Below are 12,397 nucleotides of genomic sequence, written 5' to 3' on the forward strand. Positions count from 1 at the left end.
TGAAGAAAAAAGTAAAAAAAAAAGATGACACATGTGACTTGAGTCAGAAATGACACTGCTCATAATAATGGTTATACACTGATTGCAAATGTTTGTGTATGGATATACACATATATGACATATTCATAGGACAGGGCAGACAATGTACCTGTAATATAAGTACACTGTGAGAAAGAGAAGAGAGAGAGAGACAGTGAGAGAAAAGAATCAGGGACTTTTTTATGTACCAGGGATTATTCTAAGTTCTTTGCCCATGACATGTAATTTAATTTACCTAACATTTATGTGAAGTATTGTTATTACTGTTTTCTCCATTTTTTGGATGAGATAGTATCTAACCTTGAAAAACCATTGGACACTGCAACAACAAAATATAATAAAGGAAACAAGAAATAAGCAATAAGCTTAAAACGGCAAAATACAGAAAGATAAAAAGGAAATACAGACATGTAGAAATTTCATACTATATGTAAATCATATGACAATGATGAGTTTTTCATTGTTCAATTATATAAATTCAATTTTGAAAAGATTCCAACTTGCCACAATAGATAGATACTGAAAGAAAGCATGGTTCTCAAGATTTCTTCATTAAACTATGAAGGTTCTAGTACCAAGCTAAATGTGTGTGTCTTACAAGTCCATACTCGTATCCACTCAAGATACTAAAGGTTGGAGAAAAGCAAAAAAAAGGATGAAATATGTAAATACTCTCAATCCGGTCCTTCTAAATTGAAGAGGCACAAATACAAATTAATCAAAATGAATCAATCAAAACAGGCTGCCTCCTGGCTATTCTCTCTACTCCAACACTGCACTTACCAATCCACCCCTGCACCACACTCCACTTTGGGACTCTGGATCCTGCTAAGAAAATGTTCTCGAGGTAAATATTCTGGAGCTCACCACGTTTTTAAGAGCTTCTTTCATATCTTTGTGCCTCAGGCTGTAGATCAGGGGGTTCAGCAAGGGAATCACAACAGTGTAGAACACAGTGGTCACTTTGTCAGTGTCCATACTGTTGCCAGAACTGGGCCTGGAATAGATGAAAAGGATTGTTCCATGGAGGACAGCAATGGCCGTGAAGTGGGAGGCACAGGTGGAGAAGGCTTTGCACCTTCCCTGGGTGGAGCACATCCTCAGGATGGTGATGAGAATAAACAAGTAGGACGTGAAGATGATCGTGATGGTGATGATCTCATTGCTAGTGGCCACAATGTATAGCAGCAGCTCATTCATAGTGACATCAGAGCAAGCAAGAGACAAGAGAGGGGGTAGATCACAAAAGAAGTGGTTAATCACATTTGATCGATAGGAGGAGATCGGAAGAGCTAAGCACAAGTGCATCAGGGAACACACAGTCCCACACAGGTAACAACCAAACACCAGCTCCACACAGAGATGCTGGGACATGGTGACCATGTAGAGCAGTGGGTTGCAGACGGCCTCAAAGCGGTCATAGGCCATCACAGCCAGCAGGAAGACCTCAGTTACCACACACGTGCAAAACAAGTAGACTGCACAGTGCATCCCAGCACAGAAATGGTTTTGTCTTCATTTAACACACTAGTGAGCATCTTTGGTAGGATGACTGCAGAGTAGCAGAAGTCCACAAAGGACAAGTGGCTGAGGAAAAAGTACATGGGGTGTGAAGTCGAGAGCTGACCTGAATCAGTGCAATCATGCCCAGGTTGCCCAAAACTGTGAGTCCGTAGATGAGAAGAAACACCAGGAAGAGGAGGACGCTCAGCTCAGGGGCGTCTGCTCACCCGAGGAGAATGACCTCTGTCCACTGGTGCAGTGTCCCTGGCCCATGACCCCACTTATTCGTAGTTATTTGCCCTTATGTGATCCAAAATTCAATTTTGACTGTCAACCTAAAAAAGTTTTGAAAAGAAGCAGGATAGTTAGTTTTTTCAGGGAAGAAACAGAACATTACTTTGTGAAGTTTAGGATGAGTTCAGACATTGCACATCCAGATGCACAGAGCTCTCAATAGCATTCTTAGGTCACACTAAAGCATTCAATATGTAGAAGCCAGTATGATTCCTTAAACTATACCTATATAATTGAGAGCTTGGAATTGAACTATTAGCTAGACATTAAATATTATTTAATTCACTATATAATTTTATGAAATCATACCCATTTTTCATGGAAGATTCTTTAATCAGGAGTGGATATATTGGGATAACATGAAATTATTTTTTAAATACATAGTACCCTTCTCTGTCTCCACTGAAATGAGCAGTACGCTCATGTAGACTGTAATAAAAACAAAAACTCACAAGAAAGAATGGTCCATTGACTTCACAGCTGAATTCTATGAAACATTTAAAGATGAGCCAGTACCCATCCTTCTTATAATATTCCAAAACGTAGAAACATAGAAAACTTCCAAAACTCATTGTAGTAAGCCAAAATCACTCATATCAAAACCGGACAAGGACCATTTGAGAAAAGGAAAATTATAGACCAATATCCATGACAAATATAGATGCAAGTATTCTTACCAAAATAGTAGCTAACCTAATTCAAAAATACATCAAAAGGATCATCAATCACAACCAAGTGGCATTTATTCTCCAGGGATGCAAGGAATGAACAATATTCATAAATCAATCAATGTGATACACCACATAAACAAAGAAGGATGAAAACCACATAATCATGTCAATACATGTGAAAAAGCATTAGACCAAATTCAACATCCATTCATGATTAAAACTCCAAATTAAATGAGTATCAAAGGAACATACCTAAACATGATGAAGGCCACAGATGAAAAACCCACAGCTAACCTCATACTCAAGAGGAAAAGCTGAAAGCTTTTCTTCTAAGAATAGGAACAAAACATGGATGTCTACTCTCACCACTTTTATTCAACATACTACTGGAAATACTAGCCATGAAAATCAAACAAGACAAAAGGCATCCATATTGGTAAGAAAGAAGTAAAAATTTCACTCTTTTCAGATGATGTGATACTATCTATAGAAAACCTTAAAGACTCCATCAGAAAACAATAACTAATAAATGGATTCAGCTAAGTGACAGAATACAAAATTAATACACAGAAATTGATTTATTGTGTTCTATATTCTAACACCCCAGAAGAAAGAGAAATCAGGAAAACAATTCCATTTACACTGGCATCCAAAAGAATAACATTCCTAGAAATAAGGATAACCTAACCAAGGATGTGCAAGACCTATACTCTGAAAACCATAAGACACTCATGAGAGAAACAAAAGAAGACACAAAAAAATGGAAATCTTTCCCATGTTAATGGACAGGAAGAATTAATATTGTCAAAACCGCCATGCTACCCAAAACAATTGGCAGATTCAATGCAATCCCTATCAAAATACCAACAGCATCTTTCACTGAACGACAGCTGAACTAACCACATGAGAACACAAATGACCAAAGCAATCCTGAAGAACAAAGCTGGGGTATTATGCACCTGCCTTCCAGCTATACTACTATGCTACAGTAATCTACACAGCATGGTAATGGCACAAGAACAGACCTATAGATAACGGAACTGAATAAAGAGCCCAGATATACACCCATGCATAGATGGTCAATTCCTACAAGAATAAAGAGCCATAAAGAGACAGTGCAGGGAAAACAGGCTCTTCAATAACTGTTGTTGGGAAAACTGGACAGCTACAGGCAAGAGAATGAAACTGGATTACCATCTAACTCCACACACAAAGTAAACTCAAAAGAGATTAAAGAACTAAATAGAAGTTGTCAGACCATTAATTTCTTAAAAGAAAACATAGTTAAAAATATTTGAATATAAGCATAAGCAATTTTTGCCTGGACACATCTCCTCAAGTAATGGGAACAAAATAAATAATGACAAGTGGGACTGCATCAAACTAAAAAGCTTCTGTACAGAATGGACACCATCAGCAGAAGAAAAAGCTAAGCTACACCAGGGGAGAATATATTCATAAATGATTTATTCAATAAAGGACTAACACTCAAAATATATAAAGAACTCATGCAACTCAACACCAACATAACAAACAACCCAATTAGAAAATGGGCAGACGACCTGAACAGACTTTTTCCAAAGAAGAAATAGAGATCTCCAACAGGCACAAGAAAAGATGCTTGCCATCTCTAGTCATCAGGGAAACGCAAATCAAAACCACCTCACGCCAGTTAAAATGGCCACTATGCAAAAGACAAGAAATACCAAGTGCTTTTGAGGATGTGGAGAAAAGGGAGCCCTCCTACACTGTCGGTGGGAATGAAAATTGGTGCAGCCACTGTGGAAAGCTACAAAGAGGTTCCTCAAAAACTAAAAATAGACATACCATACAACCCAGTAACTGCACTTTGGGAGTTTACCCAAAGAAAATCTTTGATTGGAAAATATATATGCACCTTATTCACACACATGAGTGCACACAATGAGTAAGTTTGCTAAATCCATTTAATCCTATTTTAAAGCATTGACTAAAACTTGAATGCACATTAGATGTCCTAATGCAACAGTTTTCTAGTGAATCACAAACATTTTGGGGCAGGCCCAAGTTCCTTTCCAGTCACCAGTCTGGGATTAGTAAAAGGAAGTGACGATTTGTTCTGGTTCCCTAGTTCTTTGCTATTGAGGGTACTGTACCTTTATTATCAGTTACAAGTTGGTGCCTTGAGTTTAAAAACTATTTTATGTACCTTTGCTTTTAAATAGAAAGTGGAGACAATCATCCTATCAAATGAGTTGCTGATATTTTTCTGCACAAATGTCTTATCTTGAAACACTGTTACAGCTCCTTATAAACATGTTCATGAAAATTCTGTGCACATGAAAAATAGATATATGAAACCCTGTTATTCCACATTATTTACAGTAGTCAAAATATGGAAGGAATCAAAATATCCATCAATAGATGAAGGTATAAAGCATATGTGGTACATATAAACAAAGGAATATTATTCAGCTATTAAAAAGTCATTTGAAACAACATAGATGGACCTAGAGGGTATTATGCTCCATGAATAAGCTTTGCAGAGATATACAAATACTATAAGATTTCACTTACATGTAGAACCTAAAAACAAACAAACAAATTGAACAAAAGAGCAAAAGACTCACAGACCCTGAGAAGTGACTGGTGGTTACTATGGCAGAGGGGTTGGGGTGCCTAGCTGCGGAGTGTAAGAGGCATAAAAGAGCACAAAAATATCAATCATACTATAAATTGCTCCGGGGGATGAAAGTGCAGAACGGAGAAAATAGCCAGTGATTCTGTAACATCTTACTATGTTGACAGATACTAAGTGCACTAGATGGGGTGAGGACATAATAATGTGGGCAACTGTTGAATCACTGTGTTGTATACTTGAAACCAGTATAATATTCTTTGTCAACTATGCTTAGATACAAATAAATAAATAAATAAAAATTCATGACCAAAAATAAGATTGAGTGTTAATTCAAAAGTATTCATTTTTATCAATATATTTCAGGATAAAATAGCTTTTATACTCTGTAACATTTTTCTATAAAATTACCATAGTAATTTTGGTAATCATGATTCAATATTGGCCTTTGTTCAGAGAACTGATACATAGATTCACACTTTCTGTAACTATGATCTGAAGCCTTATAATAACCTATTTTCAAGTGAATTTACTGCCTCGAAATATTTGAAGAGCCAATTAAAGATGTGCATGTGAAATTATCACTAAAAATGCCTGCAGCCCACTGAAGCATTATTTATGATACTAAAACTTACAAAAGAAAGTGTCAGACAGGATGGAAATGGTCTAAACTATAGTACATATATATTATGGAAAACTATGCACTATTAAGATATTTTTGAAGAACATTTAATGATCTGAAAAATAGCTATGATAAAATGTTAAGTTAAAAAACAGTAAACCAGACATCAAAGGTATACATTACTTGACACTGTAACAACTCCAGGTTTGAACTGTGGAGGTCCACCTTTGGGAGGATTTTTTTTAATCAATATGGTGCATAACTGCAAATGTATTTTCCCTCCCTTATGACTTGCTTAACATTTCCTTTTTCCTACTTTTCTAGCTTAATTTTTTTAAGAAGACAGTATATAATGAATATAAAATGCAGTGTATGTGTTGATAGACTGTTTTTGTTACAGGTAAGACTTTTGGACAACAGGAGACTAATAGTGAGGAGTCAACGTGCGTAAGCAGGTTTTCACTTGCACAGGTGTGCTGCCCCCAACTCCAGAGTTCTTCAAGAGCCCACTATATATTGTGTGTGTACAAAATTTAAATTGTATATTTAAACCCACAACAACCATGGAATAGAAATATTTTATTCCCATTAGTTAAAAGAAACCAATGTGGAAATTAACCTTAATTCTCACAAAACACAAGTGTTACAGGAAGAGTGGGAAAGGAAGTGTCATTTTTTTAATGAGAGACAGATACAGTCAAGGCCTTTGGCTTATAGGAAATGCCAACAACGAGAACACCCTAATTTTCCTCCCCTCCTCACCCTTGGTATATCCAGCCACGATGCACAGGCACCAGTTGATTGTTCCCGGAGGAAGAAGAATCCAGCCTAAACCCAAACCAGCCAGGCATTTTCCCAACCTTCAAGTGTTTTCAAAGCACTTGAAGCACCATGTGCATTAAGAATCCCAGTTTGAAAACAAATGGTGATTCTGAAAACATGGTTTTCAGTCTTCAAAGGTAGAGAAGAGTGAGTTGCATTATTCTGACTTCAAAGTAGTACATAATTTTGAAAACCTTTTCCTGTTTTCAGGCTGCTGATTACTCACAGAACAGAAGTTCTTGACCAGGAGTGATTTGGATTCCCATGGGGCATCTGACAATGTCTGCAGACATTTTTGGTCGTGCGCAGGGAGAGGAACCGCTGACATCAGGTGGGCAGAGCCCAGGGGCGCTGATAAACACTCCACCAGGCACATGATAGTCCTCCTCCCCCCACACACACCAGCCACACGTGCAAACACGAGGATGATCTGGTCCAGGGTGTCAGCAGTCCCGAGGAGGGGAAACCTGCTGTGGAGACACACTTCACAGTGTTCAGCACAAGCCCAAGTAGTCCCTGTCCTTTCTGCTGAGAGGTGGGCCACCTGTGAGCATCCCTCCATGAACAGTCCTGAGGGCTCCTCACTGCCTCTGCATCAGATGACTGTCAGGGACCCTCCGTGTGCGGATGTGCCCTAAGACCTTGGATAAAACAAGGCAGGACGGTTTTCCCTGCCTGTCCCGCCCATTCCAGCCCAGAGCATTTCCCCTCCGCCTACAGTCCCGGGAGGTAAGACCATCACTGAGCAGGCAAAGAGCTCGGCTTGAGGGGCAGGAAGGGAGCCTTTGCTGCCCTGCTGCCGCTCTGGGGAGCCCCAGGTGAGGGCCGGGCACAGCTGGGGTGCGGGCCCCAGACACCACGGCCACCGGGGGTCTTCATGCCTGAAGGTTATGTAAAGACCTGCGCAGGGTTTGGATTCCCATCATCTTCATGTAAAGCCTCCTTCACTGAGTGCCGTAGGTGGGGCTGGGGGAGGGCGGGGGGAGAGGGAGGGGAGGGCAGTCAGCATTCCTCCCGATTTCTTCCCACTCTCTTCCCTCTGACATTAACACCTGCCACAAGGTCCTCGGCTCAGCGGATTAAATTGCTTCCATTTCCCATTTCCCACTGAGATTGTTTCTCTATACACAGAGAGAAAGTGCTTTCATAAACACTCAAAATATGTGCAATACTACTGCCCTCCTTTACAATTCCTCTTCTCTTATTCATGCCTATAAGTATGACAAGGAAATTACCCTCATGATAAAGGAAAGAAAAGCTTCCAACCCCAGAAAATATCATTTATGTCCATTTCCCCCAAAACCAGAGTGCAGTCCAACTAACCTGTGGGATAGACATTGCTTCCCTTGTCTCTGAAGACGCTGTGATGGAAAAGGCCAGAGGCTTTCTGTTTTATGTGCATGTATCCCTGGGGTCCGTGTTTCTAAGTTTCCCAAAACACTCAGTCACCTCGGTGGGACATGAACAAGATACCAAGAAAACACATTACCTTGGGACTCAATTAGTGACTTTTACGGTATATTAGAATATATCAGTACTAGGGCTCAACTAAGTGATAAATGTGAGGTCGCGTGTAAAAACAGAACCAGCACTTTCTAACATCTGTGGACGGTCTCTTTCCTGCAGAAACAGGCTGTAAACCTGGCACCCAGTGCAGCTCTCAACCCTGTGCTGGTTCACAGATCACTCCTCCCGCTGGACCTCCGTCCCCACTGTGGGAACGCGGGCCTCACCCTAGATGGTCTCTAGGGTCCTTCACGGTTGCCTCCGTCTCCCTGTGTAAATGCATAATTCCGCAGCTGTGTAAATATCTGAACTGTTGGACATAATTAAAAACCAATAGCGACACCAAAATGGTAGCTTAATCATCATCCAAAAGACCTGCATTGTATCCAGGCTGAGGGGAACTGAACAGCAGTGACGGCGGCAGCTGGAGAGGGTGGGCTCCGGGGGACCGAGGACTTGTACGCACAGCACTACGCCTGGCCTCCCGTCCGCATGCAGACTTCCATAGACACTTCACGTAAATGGTTATACAACCTTGTAAGTGCTCAGGCGAACAAAAACTAAACCTCAGTGCAGGACCAGCACTCATCTAAACAATGGCCAAAATGGAGATGATTCACAGTATTGATACCAAGTGCTTCTGGGGGTGTGGGACAGCTACCGCTATCTCACACTGACAGTAGGAATCAGAGTTGATGTCCGGCTATGGAAAACTGTATGGTATCTAGGATAGCTGGCCCCAAAATCCCATTCCTAGTTTTATATCCATCAAAATGAGTGAATGTACACTTGAAGCTTGTACAAAGGTAAGCACCATTGTATTACTTGCAACTGCACAATGACATGCGGTGTGTTTGTTCACTGGGCAGCTACTCAGCAGAGAGAAGGAATGAACTACTGCCCCGTGCTAGAGCAATGAGGAATCTCACATACATGACACTGAGAGACAGAGTCCAAACGTAAAAGGGCACACTGGAAGATTTCACGTCTATGCCGTTTTATTAAACATTGTCTACGACATCCCGTGGTGTGGGGCCCATGCACAGCCTCTGCGTTGCTGCGGTGTTCCTTTGATCTGAGTTCTGTGTGCAGACACGTTCTCATTTCTGAAAAGTCACTAGTTGTATTTCAATACGTGAATGTATAAATTACAGAAAAATAATACACAAGTATAAACATTACCTAAATATACATAATATAAATAATTATTATGCAACATATATTATAAATAAATTTGTACATTTATACACACACATCTATAACTTTATAATGTTTTCTGTGAACAAAGACTATTTAGTCTCCATGTGGACAGCTGCAGGATTCCATCCCCTATTGTTCACACTCTAGCTGATTTTACACAATACGTTTTCAGTATATTCTTATAAAATTAATAAGCAGCTTTCGTAGGACACTTCTTTACATGATTATCCTCTGTGTGAGTTAGAATGTGTGCTCTCTCGTGGAGTAACGGTGATGTCTTCACCAACCCACAGGCCCTGTTTTCTTTTTCCCTGTAACAGAAAGACTCAGGGAATCAGGCCTGCTTCGGTACCAGCACGGGAAGCTGAATTGAATTGATTATGGCCCATGCTTCAGGGGACAGATAGGCATTTTCTGAAGGAAAGGGCTCAGAAGGAGAGAGAAACCTGTATGGTATCACTAGCAACAAGGAAGAAACCCAGCAGACACAGGTGTTTTTCTCACTTGGTTGTCTCTGACATCCTACATTCTGCCTTGTCTTCCCCCTACCCACCATGGCTAAAAAAGCCATTCCCTATTAACACACAAATCCCTTTGGGAATTCACTTACATTATCCCATTTTCAGCAATCTATTGCCACCCATGCTCGGATTTAATGCGCAGAGGGAATTGAGTCCACGCTCCAGAGGGGCTCCCATGCTTAGGAAGGTAAAATTGGACTCTTCCTCAACAGGGTGCAGCCTGAGGAGACCTGGTGTCCGTGGAGGCAGGGAGGCACCTGAGCGAAAGAAGAAGATGGAGAGGAATCAATAGCAGGCGAGCAAGGATGACTCTGCCTCCTCCAAATACACACCAGGGAGCAGAGAAGGGTCCTGAAGCTGTCAGGCAGCACAAATACATCGTTTCTTAGTATGAGCAATGCCTTAGGCTGTGCACCTTGGTGGTGTCTTACAAAGGGCAACCAAGTTCTTCTATTTCCTTCTGGAGTTTCCTCCACCTTCCACGTCACTTTTCTCACACCAGCATCAATAATGTTGAAGCATCCTTGCTGTCACAAACATAACTGACTCCCTCCCAATGTGGTAACTTTTCTTCCAACCTGGAATGGTCTTGGTCTCAGAAACCTAGGAATCTGTGCTTCTTTAACTTTCTGAGTTTTCACGTGTCACTTTGACACAAACATGCTACACCTTCTATGAGCGTACACAAGACAGCTTTCCTTTTGGAACAAATTGGTTTCATTTCACTATATTCAAGAATCTCCTGTGAGTAATTTTTATAAATTTAATGACACCTAATGTCTATAGGATTTTAGAAGTTTACTTGTCACCTTAGATTATTTTTTCTCTTCCATATTATGAGGTTGTTAGAGACAATGCAGGACATGTGATAAAACCTGAAACATGATAATAAATGTTGGTTATTAGATAATATAAAAAACCTGATTATAGTAAAATGGAAAAGTTGCCTTTGATAAGTAATATATATCAAATGAAAGGAACACACCCTCTGTTCACAATACATACTTGCAAGTATATGTATAAAAAGAATTCATATTCTGACATGATTTTGTTTAAAAGTGTTACAACCAGGAATATAGACAACAAAACCTAGGTGACACTAGGCAGTGTGATTCTGGTCCATTTCTGGCTACTTTTATAAAAATATTTCTTTTGTGAAAATGTTTAACAGGAGAGTGTGTCCGTGCATCATAGAAGATGCATGAGTGTAAGCACGTACTTGTTTTGTAAACTGTGGAATTAGTATAAAATGTCTGTATAGGGAATGGTAAACTGCAGACAAGAGTGATCATTGACTGGAGTCATTTGTTACTGTTAATAAACATAATTTTGCCGTAAGACAGACAAAGACAAAGGAACATATTTTTGAAAGGTCTCCATTACTATCTCATTTACCCAGCCTGTATGAAATATCATGTGATGAAACACATCTGCCACTTATTCCTAGGAGACTGTGTTCAGCCCAGGGACCAGGCGCAGAGACGGTTATATACCCCAGGGCGGCCAGGAGCAGGCCTGAGCCTCCCGCAGAATGAACAGCACGCAGCAGGGAAATCAAGCTCAGGGCAGGTACTCATATTTTTCATTTTTTTCCTACTTACACTTTAGACTTCTTTAGTTCTTTTTCTCCTTTCAACTGAGAACATGTTACAAACCAAAAAACGATATGAAATATTACTGCAAAATTATCCTAATCTTGTTATCACTCTGTTGATTTAAAGTACATCACATATGATAGCAGGAAGTTTGGAAAAGAGCAAGCATGGATAACGCGGGTGATATGACATTTTTAACTGTTTCATTTTCTTGCTGTACTTTACTTTTTTTTATGTTTTCATTTTTAACAGAAAGAACTCTTTTTAGTTAGTCTATAAGGACAGACATAAACAGTAGTTTAGACTAAGGGTTTGGAGATGTGCACATGGATCACTATCATTATTCAGATATTCTTTTCCTCTCATTCATCTACCTTCAACTCCACCCTTTTTTATACTCTCAAATACAGAGAACTACTGTGATGTTATATACAGAGAGAGGTAGGGTAAAACAAAACAGTGGGACCTAGAATTCAGTGAGCCTTGTGGAGTCATGGGGAAGACAGTGCAGCTCAGAGAAGATAAAGAGTGAATCTGTGGCATCTTACTGCACTGATGGGCAGTGACTGCAATGGGGTAAGGGGAGGACTCGATAATAAGAGTGAAGGTAATAACCACATGGTTTCTCTTGTGAAACCTTCATAAGAGTGTATATCAATGATACCTTAATAAAAAAAAAGAATTCAATGAGCCTCCCAAAGACCACCTTCTCTTTTAAACCAAAAAAGGCAAATTTCACATGTTCAAGGGAAGTTGGGATCAATGAAGACCAAAAAGGAAATGACACTTTCTAAGGTGTTAGGGTGGGGGCACAGTTCAGACATGAATGTTTCTGAGATTATAGGACTGTGGATGTATCAGTATTTTTACCACATGTCTTACACATCCGCTCTACTGCTGAATAGACAGTACGGACTCCAGTAGATAAGGACAGAGGGATGCACGCTGTGAACTGTACTACCTTTCTTGACTTGCTTCTCCTGTGCTGCCAGCATGGTCATGCATAG

The 12,397-nt window shown here is 40.1% G+C and overlaps 1 pseudogene; it reads right to left on the reverse strand.

Moving 5' to 3' along the window:
- LOC108390761 (olfactory receptor 5L1-like) overlaps positions 1–1,815 on the reverse strand; it is a 110,588-nt pseudogene extending 108,773 nt beyond the window's left edge.
- Positions 1,816–12,397: the final 10,582 nt, after the last annotated feature.

Source organism: Manis javanica, chromosome 11 (assembly GCF_040802235.1).
Source record: "Manis javanica isolate MJ-LG chromosome 11, MJ_LKY, whole genome shotgun sequence".
Taxonomy (NCBI): Eukaryota; Metazoa; Chordata; class Mammalia; order Pholidota; family Manidae; genus Manis; species Manis javanica.